The sequence below is a fragment of the Delphinapterus leucas genome, chromosome 13 (genome assembly GCF_059928025.1).
Source record: "Delphinapterus leucas isolate spDelLeu-1000000601 "Yukka" chromosome 13, BTC_Dleu_Yukka2, whole genome shotgun sequence".
NCBI classification, from domain to species: Eukaryota; Metazoa; Chordata; class Mammalia; order Artiodactyla; family Monodontidae; genus Delphinapterus; species Delphinapterus leucas.
Window position 1 is genome coordinate 56,188,692 of NC_143141.1, and position 26,494 is coordinate 56,215,185.

General features: G+C 37.2%; 1 protein-coding gene across 12 annotated transcripts in view; it reads right to left on the bottom strand.

The window, feature by feature from the left end:
• Positions 1–26,494, bottom strand: part of SOCS5 (suppressor of cytokine signaling 5) — a 75,875-nt gene that overhangs the window by 34,203 nt on the left and 15,178 nt on the right. For 3 of the 12 annotated variants that reach the window (XR_016395451.1, XR_016395449.1, XR_016395450.1), the window contains exon 2: positions 106–1,827. The exons of 3 other annotated variants lie outside the window; for them this stretch is intronic. The gene's annotated coding sequence lies outside the window, so the exon portion shown is untranslated. Of the gene's footprint in view, positions 1–105; positions 26,103–26,494 lie in introns of those variants that run through there. 6 more of the 12 variants (XR_016395452.1, XR_002644557.2, XR_004024161.2 and 3 more) reach the window with 5 other exon arrangements.

Sequence of the window (26,494 nt, forward strand, 5' to 3'; positions counted from 1 at the left end):
ATAAATAAATAAAAATAAAAAACAAAAAAAATGGTTACAATGGTAACTTTTACGTATATTTTACCACAATTTGAAAAAACCAGTATAATACAGAGAATATATCACCTTTTAAATAACTGTGTTCTGTGTGATCAATTTTGAGGCATTATTGAAAAGGAGAAGCCATGCCCTCTACTATTGTCAGTGTCCACTTCCCTCTACAAAATGGAGAAAATAGAAAAAAAAATGTAAGTCTAAGAAATCAGCTCTATGTAAGCAATTCCCTTGTTCACATGGGTATTTAAACATCATTCCCTGCTTTTGTCTCTGATACTTTTGCTATAATTTTCCTGAATGCCTTTAGAAGTCCACAATCTGGTGAAGAAGACAAATGAATTCTAATACAACTTAAATACTAATTAATTAGTGCTGTCGGGAACACAAAGCACAAAGAAACTACCTCTAGCTGGGGAAGTGTGGCACACTACTAGCTGTACTCCATACCTGTTCTTCTTCCATAATAATACGATTAGCTGGTACACAGCCACCAAGAATAAAGACTATTTCCAGGCCTTCCTTGAGGCCAATGAGATGCAAGCAGATACATAATTTGGGAGCTTTAGGGAAATGTTAAGAGATAGCTCTCAAATGCCCTTAGTCCCTTTTTTGTTCCCTTGTACATCATAGAGCATAAGACAGATAGCTCCATTTTGGATGGTGAGGACAAGGGTTAAATGTGAGAGATTCTGAAGCCATGAGGTAGACATTACTTCCCTAATGACATCATGAAGCAGAGCTGTCATTTCAGCCCCACACTGCAAAGTCCACTGTTATAGGAGAGAGATAAATTCTCTCTTGTTTTTAGACCATTGTTATTTTGGAGGTTCTGTTACTTGTCACTGTACCTAATCGTAACTAATGCAGAGGGTCGGGGAAGGTTTCACAGAAAAGGTGATTTTGAGCTAGGTTTTAAAGAATGAATTAGTTGCCTGCTGAGCGGAGAAAGGCATTTCAGGCAGACAGAGAGGACAGGATCTGGCTTTCCAAAGGTGAGGAGTGGTTTAGATGGCTGAAGTACAGGATAGGTGGAGTGAAGTAAAAGAAAAAGCAACCTGAAAAGCCGGGAAGACTCTAAAGGGTCTTACATGCCATGCTTAAAAAGGGTGATTTATTCCTGTACTTGGTGGTATTAAATGACTATGACTTCACTGGTGATTCTTTCATATTCTAGAAGAGCCAAATGGCTCAGTCAGAAAACAAAGCAATACGGATAAAGGTATGGTGAGGACAGGGTCAGGAAGAAAAAGAAAGCCTTATTTCTATTAGAGAAAGGCACACTATTACTTCTGTAAATGACGAGGACTAGAAGAAATACCTGGCACAAAGAAAAGATTACGAGTCTTGAGAGTTATGAGAGAGGAATATGGACAATACAGAAAAGAGGAAGCATACATATAATTTGGTAATTTCTAGATTAGGTAAAGATTAGAATCTGCCTTTTAAGGCAAATGAGGTCCATGAACTACAGTATAACTACGGCCATCTGATTATAACACATTTTTATTATATGGTTACATCCATGGTTTCTTTTCACAAGTGGTTATCATACTAAGTAATAACGGAACAGCATCTAGTCTATGGTAAGAACTTGGTATTTGGGCTTCCCTGGTGGCGCAGTGGTTGAGAGTCCTCCGCCTGCCGATGCAGGGGACACGGGTTCGTGCCCCGGTCTGGGAAGATCCCACATGCCGCAGAGCAGCTGGGCCTGTGAGCCATGGCCACTGAGCCTGCGCGTCCGGAGCCTGTGCTCCGCAACGGGAAAGGCCACAGCAGGGAGAGGCCCGCGTACTGCAAAAAAAACAAAACAAAACAAATCAAAAAACAACCTATTTCTACAATAGAGAATATCTTCTCTGCCCCAACCGCCAGCTACTCTATTAGTAAGAGGAGAGATTATCACAAAAGAAAATGCTCCATAACTAATCTACATATACCTACTAATCTAATCTACTAATCTACATACCTCAAAGTATATGTGGATTGTAAGCTAATTAAAAAAAAAAAACAGATTCTGAAGATGTGCTCTTTTGTTCCTGATTCGTAAATTTATTTAAAATGTCTTATCATACAGATAGCCAAAAGGCACATGAAAAGATGCTCACTCAACATTGCTAATTATTAGAGAAATGCAAATCAAAACTACAATGAGGTATCACCTCACACCGGTCAGAATGGCCATGATTAAAAAGTCTACAAATAAATGCTGGAGAGGGTGTGGAGAAAAAGGAACCCTCCTACACTGTTGGTGGGAATGTAAATTGGTGCAGCCACTATGGAAAACAGTATGGAGGTTCCCTAAAAACATAAAAATAGAGTTGCCATATGATCCAGCAATTCCACTCCTGGGGCATATATCCAGAGAAAACTACAATGCAAAAATATATATGCATCCCTATGTTCACAGCAGCACTATTCACAACAGCCAAGACATGGAAGCCACCTAAATGTCCATCAACAGATAAATGGATAAAGAAGATGTAGCATACATACACACAAACACACACACACACACACACACACACAATGGAATACTAATAAGCCATAAAAAAGAATGAAATAATGCCATTTGCAGCAACATGGATGGACCTAGAGATTATCATACTAAGTGAAATCAGACAAAGACAAATACCATATGATATCACTTACATGTGGAATCTAAAATATGATACAAATGAACTTATTTATAAAACAGAAACAGACTTACATACATAGAAAACAAACTTATGGTTACCAAAGGGGAAAGGAGGTGGGGAGGGATAAATTAGGAGTTTGCGATTAGCAAATACAAACTACTATATATAAAATAGGTAAACAACAAGGTCCCACTGTAGAGCACAGGAAACTATATTCAATATCTTGTAATAAACCATAATAGAAAAGAATGTGAAAAAGAATATATATAGCTATGTATACCTGAATCACTTTGCTGTATACCAGAAACTAACACAACATTTTAAATCAACTATACTTCAATAAAAAAAAAAAAAGTCTTACAAGAATATGCAAATTAAATTTAGTTATAATGATACATTTAATCTTTTGTGAAAAAAATGAAATTACACAAAATAGGACCTATCCTGCAAATATGGGCCATTTTTTCCAACCCAATATTATTCTAAACCTGTATCAAAAGCTACTCTGAAATTGAGGGAAATCAGTAATAATATCCTAAAATTTAAAATACAGAGCATTATATAACATAGTAATTACCAGAGGCTAAGTGATTTATTGGTCAAAAACCACATCTAAATTGATTTCTTTGCATACACACATATTTAAATTTTTAAAATTCATAGTATTTATATTTTAACTACCATAAGCTTGAATAATATAGAAAAGTGTGATTTTAAAGCTATATGTTAGTGACATGAGTAAGAAAATTAGTTCTCACTCAACATACTACCATATGTCTCAAACAAAGGTGAAAAGCTACTTCTGTTTCTTATATTAAAGTTCCGCTAAGAAACTAAAACATAGTATTGTTAAGTCCTACAGCATACAGAAGTGGTGCTCAAATTTAGCATATATCAGATTAACAGAGGCTCATCAAAACAAATTACTGGGCCCCATTCCCAGAATTCTGATTTAGTAGATCTGAGGCGGGGTTAGAGATTTTGCATTTCTAGCAAGTTCTCATGTGGGTCTGATGATGCTGGTCCTGGGAACACACCTTGGGTCCTGTGTTCAAATCCCAGCCTGTCACTATCTGTGCCTCTGGACCTAGTTTAAGAGTTTACTCCTCAATTTCCTCATGTCTAAAAGGGGGACAGTTGTCAGAGAATTAAACAAATAATATATTTAAAGTGTCCAGCACATGGTGAGGACTCATATGATAAGGACATATGTTGGTTGAATAAATAATGCCCTTCTTAAAAGTGCACAATACAGGGTTCTTTCTAGTGCCAGCTAAGATAAAGTAAAAACACTCCACCCTGTCCCTCCCACTGAATACAGCTATCAAATCTAAACAAAATGTACCGAGCAGTTATTTAAAGACTGTAAAAAGTACATGGTAGGGCTTCCCTGGTGACGCAGTGGTTGGGAGTCCGCCTGCTGATGCAGGGGACACGGGTTCATGCCCCGGTCCGGGAGGATCCCACGTGCCGCGGAGCGGCTGGGCCCGTGAGCCATGGCCGCTGAGCCTGCGCTCCACAACGCGAGTGGCCACAACAATGAGAGGCCCGCGTACCGCAAAAAAAAAAAAAAGAAAAAGTAAATGGTAACAGGTAGATTGGGGAAGAAGACCAAAATTCAAAGGGCCATGGAACCAAGGGTGGGTTTACTTTCTTCCCTCTTGTATCCTGCCACATCGACTGGGGGAAACCTGGAAGTGGGCAGCAATGTAGACAGTGTTTCACGTGAAGTGCTTTAGTTCAGGCTTGGGCAGGAAAAGGGAGGCAGTAACAACAGGGGGCCCACAGGTACCTAAAGGTCTGAGGGAGGGAAATCCTCTCCAATCCCAGAAGCTGTGGTTTCAAGAGGGTGGGGCAAAACCCTCTCCTAACCTTTTTTTCCCCCTCTCTGTGCTCCTACCCCTGGTCCCTGCATGTGGGCACAATCACAGGAAGTGAGCACCGTAGACAAAGTTTTCTGGCTGGAGGACTAAAATGGGGAGTTCCCGGGGAAGTAGAAAGTATAGGGGAAATAGCTGAGTGGGAGGAACTCAGAAAAACGACTCCATAAGGTTGCTTATGAACACCTGGGCTCACTCCAGAGCTGAACATGGCATCGACTTTATACTAAATAGCAAACCAAAAACTTTTGCGAATTGAACAAAGAAAAAAATAGTCACCTATCTCAAACTGGCCAATGGGCAGTGTACACACAGGACAGATCCAAACAGCAAAGCACTACAGGCTCTGAAAACCAAATTGATATTGAAATCACAACCCACAGAAAGCTAGCTGCAACCTGCAGCCTAAACCAACAGGGTCCACTGCCTGCTAAAACGCAAAAATGAACATTCACCACTGAATTTAAGCAAGACCCAGGGTCTCATAATACTTCAGTATGCAATCCAAAATTATTTGGCATATGAAGAACCAGGAAAATCTCAACTTGCATGGTACAATAAAGAGACATCAACAATTGAGATGACACAGTTGTTGGAAGTATCTGACAGACTTCAAAGCAGCTATTATAAAAATGCTCCAAGAAGGACAAACACTTTTGAAATGAATAGAAGGTCTCTGCATATTGCCAATACTCTCTTGTTCTTTGGTAGTGGAAACACAAAGGCTTTATTCCTGAGCTTAAATTCCATAGTTACAAGTGTCAATCAGCCAAGTCTTTGGAACATCAATTTACAAATTACCAAAAACTTTAAGCATGTTCATAACCTTTAATCTACTAATTCTAGTTCTGGGAAGCCATTTTACTGAACTAATCTATAACATAAGAAAAGCTTTTCTGATCAAAAAAATTTTTTTTTCCCAAGAATTTATGCTAGTGCAAAACAAGAAATAACCTTCACACTACACCTCAATGGGGAAAGGTTATGTGGACTATTTTGTGGGTATTCAAAATGATGCCTACCCAGAATTCTACTTCTAAAATTTACTCTATAGACATACAAGTGGGAGTGTGTGCACACAAATATACACATATAAACTTGCATGTTGGTTTGCAATAGACAAAAAGTAAAAACAATTTATATGGCCATTAATAGTAAGAGCCACACAATGAGATTTTAAAACTTCATATACTTCTACATATATCTTTATTTTACAACAAGCATGTACTCATTTTTATAATTAACCTAATACTTTAAAAGACTTTAAAAACGTCTCAGCAAAGAAATAGAACCAAGTGTAAATTTTAGATATAAAAAATACAGCTGAAATAATTCACTGGATGAGCTCAATAAGCAAAATGGAGATGACAAAACAAAGTCAGTGAACTTGAAGACAGATGGATAGAAATTATCAAGTCTGAAAAACAAGGAGAAAAAAAAATGAACAAAGCCTCAAGGACCTCTGGGATACCAAAAGGTCTAACACTGGAGTCACTGGCATCCTAAAAGGAAAGTGAAAGAGTGCAGTGCAGAAAAGTATTTGAGGAAATAATGCCTGAAAACTTTCCAAACTTGGTAAAAGACACAATGTATATATAGATTTGAGAAGTTCAGAGAACCCAAACAGAATAAATCCCTAAGAAATCCATGCCCATATATGTGGAACCTAGAAAAATGGTACAGATGAACCAGTTTGCAGGGCAGAAACAGAGACACAGATGTAGAGAACAAATGTATGGACACCAAGGGGCAAAAGAGGCAGGGGGCGGAGGGTGGTGGGATGAATTGGGAGATTGGGATCGACATATAAACACTAATATGTAGAAAATAGATGACTAATAAGAACCTACTGTATAAAAAAAAGTAAAATAAAATTCAAAAAAAAAAAGAGAAATCCATGCCCAGACACATAAAAGTCAAACTGATAAAAACTAAAAACAAAGAAAAAAATTGAAAGTAGACAGAAAAAGAAAAGTGATTCAGTGTTTATAAGGGAAGAGCAATTTGAATGGATGTGCATTTCTCACCAGGAACCATTAAGTTCAGAAGCAAATGGCATATTTTTAAAAGACTGAAAGAAAAGGACCATCAACACAGAATTTCTATATCCAGTGAAAATATCCTTCAGGAATGAAGGCAAAATAAAGACACTCTCAGGTGAAGGTAAAACCAAGAAAATTCACTACAAGCAAATCAGCTCTAACAGAATTACTAAACGGCAGAAGGGATATGATGCCAAGGGAAAAATGGAATGAGAAAGAATTATGAAAAATAAGAATTAATAACCATATGGGTAAATACAATAAACTTATTTTTCTCTTCTTGAATTCTTGAAAATGTTTGGTGGTTAAAAGTAAAAGCTGTAACACTGTCTGATGGAGTTTTCCCTGTATGTAGACATTATACGACAACACAACAAAAAAAGAGTGGGGTAAAGAGATATATAGTATTAAGATTTCTACATCCCACTTAAGTGGGAAAATATTTATCCTAAGTAGACTATAAGAATTTAAATATGTATATTACAATCCCTAGAGCAACCACACACACCCACAACCAACACTAGATTGAGATATAGTAAAAAAAAAAAAAAAAGATAAATTTAAATGGAACTCCAAAAGCTGTTCAAATAACCAAAAAGGCACGGCAGAAAGGGGAAAAAGAGAAACAAAAACCAAAAAGAACAAACAGAGAGCAAACAATAAAATGGTAGCACTCAATCCAAATATATAAGCAGTTACATTAAATGTAAAGCACCTAAACATACCAATTAAAAGACAAAGATTATGCAAATGGATTAAAAAAATAAGATCCAATTACATGCCACCTACAAGAAATTTATTTCAACTATGATAATATAAGTAGGTTAGAAGTAAAAGGATGGGGAAAGATATATCATAGAAATACTAATCAAGAGAAAGGTGGAGGGGCTTCCCTGGTAGCGCAGTGGTTGAGAGTCTGCCTGCCGATGCAGGGGACGTGGGTTTGTGCTCCGGTCTGGGAAGATCCCACATGCCGCGGAGCGGCCGGTCCCGTGAGCCATGGCCGCTGAGCCTGCGCGTCCGGAGCCTGTGCTCCGCAAGGGGAGAGGCCACGACAGTGAGGGGCCCGCGTACCGCAAAAAAAAAAAAAAAAAAAAAGAGAAAGGTGGAGTAGCTATATTAATACCAAATAAAGTAAACTTCAAAGCAAAGAAAATTACCAGGCATAAAAAATGACATTAAAAGGGTCAGTTCACCAAGAAGATTATAATAATCCTAAATGTGTGTGCACCTAACAGCGCTTCAAAATACATGAAGTGAAATCTGACAGAACTGGAAGGAAAAATACAGAAATCTCTAACTATAGCTGGAGACTTCAACATGCTTATCTCAGTAATCTATCTAATTAGTAAATAAAAGCTCAACAAGGATAGAGAACTGAACAAAACTGTCAACCAACTGGATCTAACTGACATTTGTAGAACACTCCACCCAACAACTTTCTCTTCAAGTCCACAGAGAATGTTCATCAAGGCAGACCTTATCCTGGGTCATAAAACAATCTTAGCAAATTTAAAAGAACTTAAGTAACACAAAATATGTTCTCTGACCACAATGAATTTAAGCTAGAAATCAATAACAGATAACAGAAAAGCCTCTAAAAATTGGGAAATTAAATGATGCCCTTACACATAATCGACAGGTCAGAGAGAAAATCTCAAGGAAAATTAGAAAATATTTTTAATTGAAAGAAAATTAAAACACATCAGAATTTGTACAATGCAGTTAAACAATGCTCAGGGGACAATTTATAGCATTAAATGCTTACATTATCAAAGAAGAAAATTCTCAAATCAATAATCTTAAGTGTCCACCTTAAATTAGAAAAAAAGAAGAGCAAAGTAAACCCAAATCAAGTAGAAGGAAGGACATGCTTACAGCTAACATCATACTTAATGGTGAAAGACTGAATATATTCCCCCTATGATTGGGAACAAGTCAGTGATACCTACTCTCACCATTTCTATTCAACACTGTATTCAAAGTCCTAGCAAGTATGAGAAGGCAAGGGGGAAGAAAAAGCACACAGATTACAAAGAAAAAAATAAGTCCTATTTGCAGACAACATGATTGTCTACATAAAAATCTCAAAGAATCTACACAAAATCTCCCAGAACTAATAAGTAAAATTACAAAGTCATAAAGTATAAGGTCAATACACAAAAAACAATCACGTATATAATACTAGCAATGAAAAAGTGGAAACCAAAATTTTTAAATATCATTATAATAGCTCCCCAAAATTTGAAATACAGAGGTATAACTCTAATAGAACAGGTATAAGAGCTGTATGCCAAAGCTACACCACTATTAAAGAAATCAAAGAAGATCTAAATAAATGGAAAGTCGTATCACATTCATGAATTGGAAGCTCAGCATAGTAAAGGTGTCAAGTCTTCCCATTTAATCTGTAGATTAAACACAGTTCTGATCAAACTACCACCCCCCAGGATATTTTTTGTATATATAGACAAACTTGTTCTAAAAACAACAGCAAAGGAACTAAAATAGCCAAATAATTCTTGAAAAGAATAAAAATGAAAGAATCATACTGACTGATGTTAAAACTTACTCTAAAGCTACAGTAATTAAGAGGGTACAGTATTGGGTTAAAGAACAGACACATAAATCAATGGACTATAGTTGAGAAACAGATCCACACAAATATGGCAACTGATTTTGGACAAAGATGTCTGCAAAGGCAATTTAACGGAAGAAGGATAGTCTTTTCCAAAAATAGTGTTTAACAACTGGACATCCATAGGCAAGAATATAACCTAAACCTCACACCTTATACAGAAATTAACTAAAAATGGATCACAGATCTTAATGTAAAATACAAAGCTATAAAACTTTTAGAATCTACAGGATAAAACTGTAGTGACATGGGTTAGGCAAAGTTTTACACACGACACCAAAAGCATGATCCATAAAAGAAAAAAAGTTATAAATTGGACTTCAAAATTAAAAACTTTTGCTTTGTGAAAGACACTGTCAAGAAAATGAATACCAAGCTACAAGAGTGGGAGAAAATATTTACAAATGGCATATGTGACAGAGGATTTGAATTCTGAGTATGTAAAGAACTCTCAAAACTCAACAGTAAGAAAACATAGACCCCGATTAAAAACTGGGTAAAAGACTTGAACAAAAAGTGCACCAAAGAGCTAGATGGAGGGCAACTGACTACATTAAAAGGTGGTCAATATTTTTAGCTATTGGGGAAATCTAAATTAAAGGCATAACGATATTATAACAGCTAAAATTGTTTTTAAAAAGTGTAACGCCAAATGCTGGAGAAGACGCAGAGCAACTACAACTTGCATACATTCTAAGTAGGAAGGCAAAATGGGACATAAATTCTGTAAAAGTTTGGCAAGTTCCTTGTGAAGTTAAATATACACTTATCATATGACCCAGCAATCCCACTCCTTGGTATTTATCTTACAGAAATGAAAATCTGTGCTCACACAAAAACCTGTACATAAGTGTTTATAACAGTTCTTTCATAATTGCCCCAAACTGAAAATAACCCAAATGTTTTTCAATAGGTGAACAGATAATCAAACTGTAGTACAGTTTATCAATGGAATACTACTGAGCAATAAAATAGAATTATTGATATATGCAATAGCTTGGATGAATTTCAAGAGTATTAGTGCGAATGAAAGAATCCAGTCTCAAAAGTATACATACTGTATGATTCCATTTATATGACCATCAGTGATTGGGGTTAAGAGGGGATAGCCAGAGGTTTGGGGTGTGATACAAAGGGACAGCATGAGGGAGTTCTGGGGCATGATGGAACTGTTTTATATCCTGACTGTGGTGGTGGTTACATGGATCTATATACGAGGTAAAATTTAAATAACCATATGCCCTCCCCACCAAAAAAGTCAATTTTATTGTATGTTAATCAAAGGTTTTTAAAGCTTTTAAAAATACGTAGAGACTTCCCTGGTGGTGCAGTGGTTAAGAATCCGCCTGCCAATGCAGGGGACACGGATTTGAGCCCTGGTCCGGGAAGATCCCACATGCTGCAGAGCAACTAAGCCCGTGCACCACAACTACTAAGCCTGTGCACCACAACTACTGAGCCTGTGCTCTACAGCCTGCGAGCCACAACTACTGAGCCCATGTGCTGCAACTACGGAAGTCCACGTGCCTGGAGCCCGTGCTCCGCAACAAGAAAAGCCACTGTAACGAAGAGTAGCCCTTGCTCGCCGCAACTAGAGAAAGCTTGCGCGCAGCAACGAAGACCCAACACAGCCAAAAAAAAAAAAAAACATTGTTCTGAGTATGAAAACTTGTTTAAAAAAAAATACACAGTATAAATTATCCTAGAACTTCCTAGTTATTTACAAATTAAGGCTCAAAATAAACGTGAACGCCAGTGAAATGGGAGCATGCAGAGACAGCAGACAGGAGACTTAAATTTTTAAAAATTATACAAAGATATGGCATAAGTATAAATTCTAGACTCAGAAACAATTACATCCCTCAACCAACCATAGAGGTTGTTAATACCTAGTAACAACTAAAGATAAATATTTAACCTCACCATGTAAGAAAGATAATTTGAGACACAACAAATAATATCAAGTCAAAAGAAAGATTCCACATTCATACTAGATATCCATCTGGTCCTTGAAATAAAAATGACATTATTGTCCATTATTAGTACGGTATGTCCCTTATTTTTTCTAATAGCAATTATAGATTTACAACGGTTTATCCAGATCTTTCTCATCTGATTCTCCTTGATATAAAAAACATACACTTTTAAGAATGCTGACAGGATGGATAAGGAAAAGGTGAGATATATAAAAACAGGGTAGAATGGTGATTGCCAGGGGCCTGGGGGTGGGGGAAATAGGGAGATGTTGGTCAAAAGGCACAAACTTTCAGTTATAAGATGAATAATTTATGGGGATCTAATGTATGGCATGGTGACTACAGTTAATACTACTGTATCGTATACTTGAAATCTGCAAAAAGGGTAGATCCTGAATGTTTTCAGCGCCCCCGCAAAAGAGGGTAACTATGTGAGATGATGGATATATAAATTAGCTTGATTGCAGTAATTATTTCACAATGTATATGTGTATCATATCGTCACACTGTATTCCTTAAATATGTATAATTTTTACTTACCAATTATACCTCAATAAAGCTGGGGGAAAAAAAAGACTGCTGACTGGGACCACGTGCTAAGACTGGTCATACCTGCATCCCTCTGTAAACTATCCTAAGGAGACATGAAATTTTTTTTTTCTTCTCAAGAAATAAACCCATAGCAAATTAGTCCACCAAAACACACAGAGGATTATAATTCAAGACAGCTATTCTCTATAACCATATATATTTTTTGATGGCTGCCAAAAAAGTTAGATTGTGATTTTAAAAAACAAAAACACACCGGATGACCACAAGTCATTTATTTAAATAAGTGACCAACCTCACCGTCCCTAGCTTTTCCTAGATCTTAAAGCATGTGAAGTTAGTTATCTGTGAGAGCACTCAGTTTCTTTCAAATGACAACAGCACTTTTATAACTATTTTCAATCTTAAATCTTCTGAGATTACAAGCTTTAAGTAGCAAATCCAGATCCTTCTCTAGTTGAAAGTATGTTAAAATGTAAAGTCTGGTGCAATTAAAAAACTGATAACAAATATTTACTTATTGATCAACAATTTACTGAATGCTTAAAATATTCCAAGCCCTGAGGGTCACAGGAAAGAGATCAAAACGGTATAGGTCCACAAGGATTTAGCTGAGGACAGAATACACACCCATGAGATAATGAGAAACCAGAACTGTAAATAAGAAAGTACTACATAGGACAATTAGAGAATAAAATCTAATCAGATGTCAAAATATTCTTTAACAAGTCTCCCATATAAGTCAAACAGTAATTCAGAAGAGAAAAAAAAATTCATCTGATGTAAGGAGGACAGGGATATGGCAAAAAGAAGAGTGTGCTGGAGTCTAGAGACCTGTCTCAGCTCTGCCATTAAAAACTCCCAGGTAGGGACTTCCCTGGTGGCGCAGTGGTTAAGAATCCGCCTGCCAATGCAGGGGACATGGGTTCGAGCCCTGGTCTGGGGAGATCCCACATGCCATGGAGCAACTAAGCCCGTGTGCCACAACTACTGATGCCTGCACGCCTAGATCCCACGCTCTGCAACAAGAGAAGCCACCACAATGAGAAGCCTGTGCACCGCAATGAAGAGTAGCCTCCGCTCGACACAACTAGAGAAAGTCCACGTGCAGCACGAAGACCCAACACAGCCAAAAATAAATAAAAGAAATTAAAAGAAAAAAAAACCTCTCAGGTAAGTCCCAACTGCTCCACAGTGCCTAATTAGTAGACGTGGTACCTGACACAAAAAGGACATTTGTTCATTCACTCTGATTTGGATTTGGCTAAGCAAGGAAGGAGGGGCAAGCAGGGCCTCCTTCTAGAAGGGACTCACTTAGGATGTCTGCCACTCAGGACTATGGCAAGCTCACTGCTTGAATTCAATACCGCCTTCTCACAACCATGTGAAAGAAAGGATGCTGACATCCAAAAGAAAGAGCTGGCCGCTCTCCTTGCCTCCTCCAGAGTACAAACTCTTATATCAAGGGCCTCACTGTCCTGGGCCCAGCTGCACTGGCACCTCACAGTCCCAGGGACCCGCTATGATGCATCAGCTGTCTGGCTTAGTTTCAGGCTGGTTCTCTGGGCCTCAGTAAGCTCATCTGAAGGAAAGGGAAACGGATTAGGTCCTTTACAACATTACAATCTATGAATATAATAAATTAGAAATATTAACTACAGAGCACGAACCTTACTAAGTTGTCAGCAACGAGTAAAAACAGCTTATTAAATTTGTTATCTGGAATTTACTTGTTTGTTTTACAAGAAATAGCAAGCTGTTTTACAAATGTCAAATTGGAAAAGCAAACACTACCGAATTCCTTAAAAGAATGATTGTTACCTTAGTCTCAAAATATTAAAATGGCTAGATCTCACAATGAAACATAACCTATGCAAAGATTCATTATAGTTCTTCACTAGATTAAGTTAAACTTTATCACTCAGAACACTATTCTTGTAAATCAAGTAGTGTTAGTACCTCAACACCACTTAGCCCCACAGAGTTCCCAGAAATGCCTGCAAAGGGAAAGAAAAGAACAAGAGTGCCTTTCTTAACCCCCAGACCTCAAATCTAGAAGTAGAAGACAACAAATCATCTGAACAATTACTGAATGGCAACTGTCTGATAGGCACTAGGTTAGTCACTTTTCATAGATTATCTTATTTAGTTCTCACAACAAGCCTAGGAAGTAGCTAGTTATTATCACAATTTTAATGATGAGATGACTGAGACTCGGGAGGTTAAAAAATTTGCCCACAGCTATAGAGCCCTTCACAAAGACTAAAAATAAGGTAATCGAAGAAGAATGTACTGCCTGAGCCTTCAGGAAAACACAGTCTGATTATTGGACCCCAACTGTTCACATCCCTTTGGTAGATGTAGCCCTACAATGAAGATGTAGACTATCAAAATATTATGGCTTGATATTATTTCTTAATGTAAATTAAGAAATTAACTTTGTTTTGCATATGAGTCTTCAATAAATTTGCTTAGCATGAAATCAGTTCCCCTGACCAAAATGAGTTTTCTGGATCTGTAACTGCTGAGGTATAGATACTAGACTATTCAAGTTAAGGTCATTCTCTGAGGTCTGGTATAAATGATACCTCCCTGGAGGACACGTCTATTTCTTTATTCATTAACCACAACATTCCTTTGTCTCTTCTTTAGAATATTAACTTTCTCCACTGGATTTCTAACATGTTCAATATATAGCAAAAAATGTGAAGCTGAGTCACTAGAGTGAGTTCCTGAAGAGCACCAACTCTGTATGCCTAAGATGCTAGGGACTGAGACAGCAAATGTAATATTTCATTAAGAAAACTAAAGACTACGACTTCTTTCTTTAACGTAAGGGCATCCACATCTGCAAGGAGGTGGGCAGTAACGCTGGCTGAGAAAGCAGGACAAAAACTTAAAAAAACAGCTCTGGAAAAAAATGGAAAAGGGAAAGAAAGCAATATTACATCTCTTCAAGTGTACAAAGCAGTGCTTGATAGACACCCAAAATTTTAAACTGTGAAACATGGGAGATTGCCTTAAATTAGAAAAAGTTTAGGATATGTATTACGTATACAGTATAAGAATAAATGCCTGTTTCACTAAATCTACACAGATAAAGGTCAAGCTAAAGAACCTGCAAAAATGGAGAAGAGGCATATGATTAAGATGAGAAAGACTACAATCACTTAAGTCCTTCTTCCCTCATCCTCCCAATCATTCAATTTATCAGAATTTTAAAAATTAAGTTTTTTGTATGATTTTAACATAGTACATGCTCATTGTAGAAAATGTGAAAAACATTAAACAGTATATAATTGAAAAATAACCCATAATTTAACTACTCAAAGTGAGCATATTTTATTTTACATCCTATTTTTTAAATAACTATATCCTTTTTAAGATACTCCAAAATATCATCTTACTTTTTTCATTTACTATATTTGAATATTTTCTTATACCTTATACCCTTAAACATCTTAAAGCTCATGATTTTTATCACCTGCCAATTATTTTTATTAGTAGTATACTAAACAAAAAATTTTAAAAACATAATTTATAATGTTTTTATGGTATTTGGTTATATGGCTGTATCATAATTTAATCATTTAACAGGCTTCTAATTTTTAGACATTATAAATAGCACTGAAATGAATAACACACACACACACTCATGTGTACACATAATGTACACATCTCTTATTTGCTTATAATAAATTCCTAAAAATGAAATTTGGGGCAAAGGATGTGAACATTTTTAAGGATTCTGAATATTGCCAAATTGCCATTGTAATAGACTGAATATTTGTATCTCCCCAAAATTCATATATTGAAATCTAATCCCCAATGTGATGGTATTTGGAAGTGGGGCCTTTGGGAGATAATTAGACCACAAGGATGGAGCCCTCATGAATGGGATTAGGGCCCTTATAAGAAGCAGTCAGAGAGCTAGCTAGCTCTCTTTCTGCCATTTGAGGATACAAGAAGTCTGCAGTCTGCAACCCTGATGAGGGGACTCACCAGAACCCAGCCATGCTGGCATCCCAATCTCGAACTTCAAGGCTCCAGAACTGTAAGAAATAAATTCTGTTGTTTATAAGCCACCTGTTGTTTATAATACCATAAGCTTATGGTATTTTGTTATAGCAGCTTGAGCTAAAATAGCCATTTAGAAATTTGTACCAATTTATTCTCCTACCAACAGCAGGTATTTGCCAATACATGATTCTTTTTTATATGAGAGACCTACTGAAGCATACCAACTATGACATAAATATTCTAACCTCTTAGGCTTTTTCCATAATCTTATTTCATAACCTTAGAGAAAAATCTTTTAGGAAATATCTCTTGTAGTAAATAAACATTTATCCGTGGTTGAGCCATTTTTCCAGTGTTGCTTCTGTTTAATAAATTTACCCCGTTAATTAAATTTAAGTGCTTTTAATTAAAAAATAGCATGAACTGCATAAATCCATTTAAAAAATAAATTATTCTTCTATGTGCATATTTGCAATATGAGATCTGAAATGATAAAGGTAACCATAGTAAACTCTGGGTTTGGGGATATTGAGCTTTCTCTCTTTCTTTCTTTTGAACTTTCTTCTTTGTAGCTCTCTGTATGGCTTGCAAATTAAAATATGAGCTGGCTTTTTTTTTTTTTTTTTTGCGGTACGTGGGCCTCTCACTGTTGTGGCCTCTCCCGTTGCACAGGCTCCGGACGCGCAGGCTCAGCGGCCATGGCTCACAGGCCCAGCCGCTCCGCAGCATGTGGGATCTTCCCGGACCAGGGCACAAACCCGTGTCCCCTGCATCGGCAGGCGGACTCCCAACCGCTGCGCCACCAGGGAAGCCCTGGCATTATTTTTTTAATGAAGCCATACTCTAAAAGGTATGATATACTGTACCAAAAATTATAAAAGTTTTTAGGGAATTCCCCAGTGGTCCAGTGGTTAGGACTCTGCACTTTCACTGCCAAGGGCCTGGGTTCAATCCCTGGTCAGGAACTAAGATCCCACAAGCTGTGAGGCAAAAAAATTTTTAAAAAGAAGAAAAATTAAAATGAAATTCTACACTTCCATTTCCAGTTATGACCTCCTGATGTGAAAGGCAGTCCTATGTTGACTGTTGTCCAGCATCTGAAAATAATATTTTATACATATTGCCCATCAAACGGGGCAATATATATTAAGTATAATTTTCAGATGCTGGACAACAGGCAGCATAGGACTGTGATTTCGGAGAGAAGGGAAACAAAGACTCACGAACACCCTGGCTTTCTGCTTGTGCCACAGGGAAGGGGAACCCCCAAAGAACACAGATATTTCACTGAGTTGAGAAAATAGAGCTCCAAGTCTGAGGCTACTGAAGGCATGGAACTTAAGGAGCAGAATACAAGAAAGAAGGGAGCTGTGGAGAGAAAAAGTTTCAAAAACCTGTAGAGAGATCTTCTAATCCTTTGCCTAGGGACTAAGCTGCATGTGCACAAGGCAAAACTGCATGAGGCGAGTCAAAGAACAAAATCTGGGGAAAGAACAACTATGGAGCATGAGCTGAACAACTACCTGGGAGTTGTTCAAATTCCTGGCAGCTAGAGTAGAGAGACCTCAATGAACATGACATGCATTTGATAGAGATCTCAGAAAGGCCATGCCTTGGTATTAGGGCTAATCTAGTCCTAGAATAAATAAAATTGCTGAAAACCAAAGATAAAGAGAAAATCTTTAAAGCAGCCAGAGGTGGGGGGAAAGACGTATTACAAGTGAACAATGGTAAGAATGGCTACTAACTTCTCATCAGAAACAACTTAAACGAGAGAATATTGAAATCATGACTTTAAAGTGCTACAAGATAAAAAAAAAAAAGAACTGCCAACTTAAATTTCTACATCCAGCATAAATACCCTTCAAAAATGAAGGCAAAAGGGACCAACAAAGTCCAGAATTGTCTTCCTGACACAAACAAGTAGAAAACTAGACAAAACATAAAACAATTATTTTCAGACACTAGGTAACAGGCAGTATGGAAATATGACCTCTGAAAAAAGGGAAAGAAATGAGGTGAACCCAAAGATTGCCCCACCTTTCTGTTTGGAACTACAACAAAAGTAGTGGGAACCCAAACAGAGCCAACAGTCTCACTGAGTTGAGGTGACAGAGCTCAGAATTCGTGGAGTCTGAGACGACTAGAATTTGCAGGGCATATTACCATAAAGGAAGAAACTAAACAGAAACGCTCAACAATCTACAGAAGAGGTCTCCCTGAGTTTCTGGCTAAACACCAATCTGCGTGTGTGTGTTATGTAAATCTATGAGGCTAGACAAAGAAAAACTTCAAGAAAATAACAAATACCAGGGAGCTCTAAGCCTAACAACTTCCAGAGTTCACACAGGGCCAGGATCATTCAGTTTCCACCAGCTGGGATGAATAAACCTTGATGAACACATGGGGCAATCAAGTGAGACACAAGAAGGGGCATGCCTCAGTAATGGGCCCAAACTAGCCCTAAACTGAAAGCTATTCTAGAACTGCCCAAAACCAAAACCCAAAAAACCCTGAAAACAAAACTCAAAAGATCAATCTGATCCACAAAGCAACTGCCTGCCAGAATAAAACTTAATACTCAAGAAAGAAAGACAAAAAAAAAAAAAAAAAAAAATCAAGGCAAATATTCAACACCATAACCCCAAAAGAAATTACCAGATGTATGAAAAAATAAGAAATGGTAACCTATAATCCAGGAGTGGTAGGGATAAAGAGAATTTTAATACAAGGACTTCAAAATAGCTATTAGAAAAGAGTTCAAAGGCTTAAAGGAAAACATGGACATAATGAAAAAAAAGAAAAAATCTTAACAGGGAAGTGGAAGTTATTTTTTTAAATCAATAGTAATTCTAGAACTAAAAAAAAAATAACACCTGATATAAAAATTTAACTTGATGGGTATAACAGCATATTAGACAAAGGAGAATTTTTTTAAATTAGTGTGCTTGGGGTTTCCCTGGTGGCGCAGTGGTTGAGAGTCCGCCTGCCGATGCAGGGGACCCGGGTTTGTGCCCTGGTCTGGGAGGATCCCACATGCGCGGAGCGGCTGGGCCCATGAGCCATGGCTGCTGAGCCTGCGCGTCCGGAGCCTGTGCTCCGCAACGGGAGAGGCCACAACAGTGAGAGGCCCGCGTACCACAAAAAAAAAAAAAAAAAAAAAAAATTAGTGTGCTTGAAGACTGGGAAACAAACTTTTCATGTTGAAAGAAAAGAAAAAGGGATTAGAAGAAAAATGGAGAGAACTTCAGTGATCTGTGAACTAATATTAAGTGGCTGAATGAACATATGCAGGACTGGAGTCTGAGGAGAAAAATACTTGGGAATTCAAAAATTTGAAGCTAGATGGCTAAAAATTTTACAAATATGATGAAAACAATACACCCACAGATCTAAGAAGCTCAATAAACCCCAAGAATAAACACAAATAAAACCATACCAAGGAGCATCATAATAAAGTTGCTGAAAACCAGTGATAAAGAGAAAAATCATAAAAGCAGCCAAAGGGAAAACACATATTACATATGGGGAAACAAAGAGAAAAATCACCACAGAGTTCTTATCAGAAGCTATGCAAATGAGAAGATGGAGAAAAACATTTTAAGGTGCTCAAAGGGGGAAAAAAAACCTGAAAACCTACAATTCTGTAACTACTAACAATAACTTCCAAAACTGAAGGTAAAATGAGAGACAAAGTGGGGACAGAGGGAAAGAGAGAGAAAGCTGCACTAAAAGAAATATAAAAGGAAGTTTTTCAAGCAAAAGGAATATGATATTAGACACAAACTTGAATCTACACAAAGAAATGAAGATCTAAAGAAGTGATAAAAATGAGACAAATAAGAAAGACATTTTTCTCATTTTTAATTGTTCTAAAAGGTAACTGCCTGACAAAAGCAAAAAGATCAGCAACAGGGTTAAAACACACATATCAAAATGTATGACAAAAAAGCACAAAACATGGGAAGGAGAAATTGTAACATTATGTACAATTCTTGCATTACTCATGAAGTGGTATAATATTATTTGATGGCAGACTGTTATTAATTAACTAGAAGGACTACCACTAAAATTTTTTTTTTTTTTGGCGGTAAGTGGGCCTCTCACTGTTGTGGCCTCTCCCATTGTGGAGCACAGGCTCCGGACACACAGGCTCAGTGGCCATGTCTCACGGGCCTAGCCACTCCATGGCTCACGGGCCTAGCTGCTCGATGGCATGTGGGATCTTCCCGGACCAGGGCACGAACCCGTGTCCCCTGCATTTGCAGGCGGACTCTTAACCACTGCGCCACTAGGGAAGCCCACCACTAAAAATTTTTTAAGAGAAATGTTATAAACCAACAGAAAAAATAAAATGGAACCATAAAGAATAATCCGTCCAAAAGAAGACAAGGAAACCAAGGAAAAAAGAACAAATAGTAAACAAATAGTAAGATAGTACATTTTAATCCAACCTTAATTCCATTAAGTGTAAATGGTCTAAGCTAGTGGTAGGCAACCTTTTTCTATAAAGAACCAGAAAATATTTTACGCTTTGGTCTCTGTCCCAGCTACTTAACCTTGCCACCTGTAGCACAAAAGCAAACACAAACAATACGTAAATGAATGAACATAACTATGTCCCAATAAAACTTTATTTACATAAACAAGTGGTAGAGTTTGGTCTGCCAGCCATAGTTTGCCAATTGCTGGTAAACACACCAAATTAAAAGAGATATTGTCAGACTGGATAAAAAAGCAAGACCCAACTACATGCTGTTTACAAGAAACCCACTTTAAATATAACGATACAGATAGGTTAAAAGTAAAAGGATGGAAGAAGATATACCATGCAAAATCAAAAGGACACAGAGACTTCAGAACAAGGGAAATTACCAGGAATAAAAAGGGACATTTCATGATGACATGGGGACCAATTCATTAACAAGACTTAACAATCCTAAATGTGCATGCACCTAACAGTACTCTAACAGTGCTTGAAACATGAAACAAAATCCGATAGAACTGAAAAGAGAAACAGAGAAATCCAAAATTGTAGGTGAAAACTTCAACTCTGCTCTCTCAGTAATTGATAGAACAAGCAGGCAGAAAATTAGTAAAAATATAGAAGATATACAAAGACCAACCTAACCTAATATAGAAGATATACAAAGACCAACCTAACCTAATTGACATTTAGAGAGCATTCCACCCAGCAACAGGAGAATATACATTCTTCTCAAGTACACATTGAACATTCAGCAAGATATACCATGTGTTGGGCCATAAAACAATAAAAAAAGCTTAAATGGATTGAAATTATTAAGCGTTTGTTCTCTGATCACAATGGCATTAAATGAAAACACAGTAACAAAACACCTGGAAAATTCCAAATATTGGGAAATTATTTGGCAAAACTCTTTGAAACAACCCATGAATCAAAGAAAAATTATAAGAGAAATTAGGAACTATTTTGAATATAATGATAATGAAAATGTATAAGCTTTAAGTGTTGATAATTTTTTTAAAAAATTAAAAATCAATGACCTAAGCTTTCACCTTAAAAGCTAGAAAAAGGAGAACAAATTAAACCCAAGTATGGAGAAAGTAAGGGATTAGTAAAAGAGCTCAAATCATGAAATAGAAAACAGATAAACCAGAGAGAAAATCAACAAAACCAAAAGTTGATTATATGAAAGGACTGATGAAATTGATAACCCCTAGCTACACTAATCAGGAGGGAAAAGGAGAAAATGAATCCAATATCCAGGAATAAAAGGGAACATCAGTACATATCCTACTCACATTAAAAGGAAATACTGTTTCATAAAATATATAATTTATTTTCAAGCTGATAAATTTGACAAGTTAGATGAAGTGGACAAATTCCTTGAAAGACACAAATTACCAAAACAGACACAAAAAGAAACAGAAAATCTGAACAGTCTTAGACCTATTCTTTTAAAAACTGAATCCTTAATTAAGAACCTTTCCACGAAGAAAACTCCAGGTCCAGATGGCTTCATTGGTGAAGTCTACAAACATTTAAGGAAGAACATCAATTGCACCCAAACTCCTCCCTAAAAGAAAGGAAGAGGGAACACTGCTGGTAGGAGTGTAAAATGGTAAACCCACCTTGGAAACTGTTCTGTTAATTTCTCATGTTAAACACACCTATCCCATATACCCAGCAATTCCACTTCTAGGTATTCACCCACAAGTAAAGAATACATGCGTCACAAAAAGCCTATACAAGAATGTTCATAGCAGCTTTCCTCATAACAGTTGAAAACTAGAACAACCCTTTCCACAATAATAATAAACAAACTACAGTATATCCATACAATGGAACACTAGTCAGCAACTGAAAGGAACTAAACACTTGTTACATGTAACATGGATGAATCTATATTTCAAACAAGAGCTTCATATAATCTTTATGCCCAGGAAAGTTTGATAACTACGGGTATAGAAGTACATAATAAGAAAACAAAAAGAGAAAATATAAGGGATTTGGGTGGTATATAAATTAATCAGTGCCATATATATCATAACCTATATATAACAGTTGTCACCTTCCATAATTGCTTAATTGCTATTTAAATCATGTTACAATACTCTTCTGTTCATGTTCAATTTTCTACTGTGTTCAAGGAGTACTAACTCCAAATTTTAGTCTTCAATCATTTAACAACCCTAATTTCTCATTAACTCCATCCCAAACCATGCATTTTAGATAAAGAGTCCTGTTCGCCAGTTCCTTTGTTTTTTCTTAATGTTCTACTTCCTTGGTACATACTGTTTTCCCTCCCTCTTTAATAATGTTATTGTTACCTTTTGCTGCACAGCCTTGTCTTTCTACCTCCTTTAAAACTGAACCAAAAACTCATCTTTTCCACTAAGTGCTAAACCACCTCAGATTCTTTCCAAATTCCCTCAGCACTTGAAGACCTTGCTCCCAATAGATGTATTTATTTTACTGAATTTGGACATCACTTCTTAATGACTCATCAACTCCATCCCCTGGCTTAGAGAGTAGAACCTTTGGGGGAGAACTGAAAAGATTACAGTCCTCTTCAAGGTTCTTTCTCTTGTGCTGTTTTTACTTTTCTTTCCTGGAGTGCCATTTTATTTGCCAGAGCCTTGAGCTCCATAGGGCTGTAGGAGTAGGAGAGAAAGAGAGGCAGAGATGGTTGAATAGGGCTGATCTGGGCTAGATTTTAAAGAAGGTGAAAAAAGCCTTCAGGCTTCAAAATCTGTTCAGACTACCTCACCAGCTCAAGGAAGCAAAGAGAATTCCAAAGAGACTAAAGTGAAGAATAAGGAAGTGCATTTGTCTACAAATTCCCTGTTATGCTGATGGCCAGACAGGATGCGGTACACTATTTCAAGGACACTAAAATATTTCTGGCAGCAAATATTTCTATATATTCTTTATAAAGCTATACGGTGGGGGTTTGACTGGAGGTGGGCAAAATTTAAAATACATAGTTTAAAACGTCTACACTCTCGAACTTAGGGCCAGCACTGGCAGTTACTTTTTGTTCTGCATGCATTATTATTTAGGAATTATGGTCATTACTTGTCTAATTTCAAAACTTTCAACTACAAACGTTATGCCTTCCAAATCACATCTATAAACTTAACCATGTTCCTGAGCTAGACCCGTTATTTCCAACTGATATCTTGTTATTACTTATCTAAAAAGCGTAACTACTTATCTGAAAGCAAACTCAGTATTCCCCTTCTCTCAAACTTGCACATATTATTCTCCTGCCAAGTCAGGAACCTTAGACTCGTCTTCAACTTCTATCACCTCCAAACACTAACCAAGTCTGGAGGACTTAAACTCCTAAATATCTCTGAAATCAGTGGTCTTGTTTCTATCCCTACTACAAATTCCTTAATTCAGACCATCATAATCTCGTTCCTGAACTAGGGCAGAGCCTTAAGTGGCATCCTTGACTGTGATTTGCCTACCAGAGGCCACAGAAAATGCCTCATTCACTCACCCTGCCATACATATTCCTTGACGAATAAATGTCTCAATTCTCTGTTCCTCCAGCCTGTACTCTTCATTACAGCTATAATCAGTTTTTAAAGGACCAAACTATTTGTATCACTTCCTCATCTATAAAACAAAATAAAAATACTAACTCCGGGCTTCCCTGGTGGCGCAGTGGCTGAGAGTCCGCCTGCCGACGCAGGGGACGCAGGTTCGTGCCCTGGTCCGGGAAGATGCCACATGCCGTGGAGCGGCTGGGCCCGTGAGCCATGGCCGCTGAGCCTGCACGTCCGGAGCCTGTGCTCCGCAATGGGAGAGGCCACAACAGTGAGAGGCCCGCGTACAGCAAAAAAACCCACAAAAACCTAACTCCTACTATGGCATTTTGTTCCCATTCTACTTTGGCTCTACCCTGATTTCCTAATTTTCTTTTGCACTCATTTTGACAGATCAAACCTCACCCTTTTCCTTAAACACACTATGCCCTTTTATTTTCAATAAATCTAGAATAAACAGGAACTCAGTGCAGCTTATTTTATTTTTATGAGCACCCTTATACAATTAAAGCCATTAGCTAAACCTATACAGAAGTGAGGAAACAATCAGACAATACAGCCAACTCTCAATTAGCCTATTTTCACAGCCTTGTTAACATGGTCACTGTAGACTAAGTGGAGAAGTGAATAAGATGTTTCAACTACCTGCTAAGCTTTTTCCTTACCATAAATTAATGTTAAAAGTCTTCAGTTACAGACTTATAACCCTCCTTTTGATCAACAGGCACAAAGAGAACTACAACTCAATCTTCTTCCCATCTATTCACATACTTTTTCACCTTCTAACACCTCTCTTCTCCACTTCTGTTTCTCCTCTTGTACTTTTCTCTTCCTGCTACCTAAGTTTTCACAGCATCCTCTTTGTCCATCCTTCACAAGAATATCAGTATTCCTCTATGCCTCTTACTGGTAGAACACTTAAAAATTTACAAAGCACTTTCACATTTACTTGGTTCTTAGAACCTCATTTTTGGGGGATTCCAAAATCAACAAATACGAAATATGTGTAATAGTTTCTATATAATACGTTAGTTACCCTTATAAGTAAAATATTTTCTTATATTTTAACTCACATTTGAAGAAATTACAGTTCAAAAAATTACAGCTCAGTGATTCATCTAACACACTGGTACTCCCTCTGCTTACAACTCTACAACCTCTCCTCACCTGCTCATCTCTTAAGACACAGCTCAGGCCTTCCTGTACTCCCAGAGCAAGAACGTTAAGGCTGTTTCAATGTTATCCTAATGTTTTCACACCAGTCTTTCAGACCAGTAGAAGAACCCAGGTCGCTGGACGCCTACTCTGTAGTTTTTCCCACCGAAAACTATTTTCTTTGTTAATGTTACCCTTATTAATGCCCATTAATGATCCAGCATTTTATAAAGGCAACAGGAGAAACATTTTATGGGCAGCCAGCACTGCGTTTAAGACTGTACACCAAAACATCCCTAGATTTCCTTAACAATCAAGAATTTAAGGAATGTCTCTAAATCCTCTCAAAATATCTAGATACTACCTCTTGTGGTAATGACATCCAAAGTTGCCACAGCAAAGAAGTAAAACAACATTTCATAAACTCTAAATTAAACGATTACAAGTTTTCAAAGCTGCCTCCTAATATCCCGGAAGTGTTTAGGGTTAACAATCAAAAGACCAGGGCCTTAGTCCCAATTGTACCACATATTGGCCAACTTGGGAAAGTCACTTAACCTCCCTGAATCAAATTTCCTCTTTGATAAAACTGGATAATGCCACCCACCTTTCAGAACTGTTAAGAAAATTAAATCAAAGAATGATTGCAAATCACCTGGCCTGGAACATAACAGTCAAAAAATGGTAACCCCTTTTATAATTATTTTCACGTACAACATCATTCTTGTTTTCAGAACCATGTCCCACAACACTCAACATGTTCTTCCTAGGACTTTGTAGCCAGCCAGTAACTACAATAAATGCCTTCAAGGAAGTTATCTCCATGACTTCTGGATCCCCTTCCTGGGTCACAACTCAGCCTCTAAATATAATTTAGACTATCTCACTCTCTAACATCTACATTGAAGCTAAGAAAGTAGTTTGCATGGTCTGTATCTACTCAGTCCATGTACCCATGAATTTTCAATATGACTAACAGGCAATTCATAAGCCATAATTTTTTTTTAACATCTTTATTGGAGTATAATTGCTTTACAATGGTGTGTTACTTTCTGCTTTATAACAAAGTGAATCAGCTACATATATACATATATCCCCATATCTCCTCCCTCTTGCATCTCCCTCCCTCCCACCCTCCCTATCCCACCCCTCTAGGTGGTCACAAAGCACTGAGCTGATCTCCCTGTGTTATGCGGCTGCTTCCCACTAGCTATCTATTTTACATTTGGTAGCGTATATATGTCCGTGCCACTCTCTCACTTTGTCCCAGCTTACCCTTCCCCCTCCCCGTGTCCTCAAGTCCATTCTCTATGTCTGCGTCTTCATTCCTGTCCTGCCCCTAGGTTCTTCAGAACCATTTTTTTTTAGACTCCATATATATGTGTTTATTATTTTCAAATATATAAAGAAAATCAACTTAATGAAAAACTGAGCAACGGTTGGTTGTTTTTATTATAGCATGATATTTACGGTATCTTTTGAAGTCACATTTAATTAAATATTTTATTCATGTAATTAGATT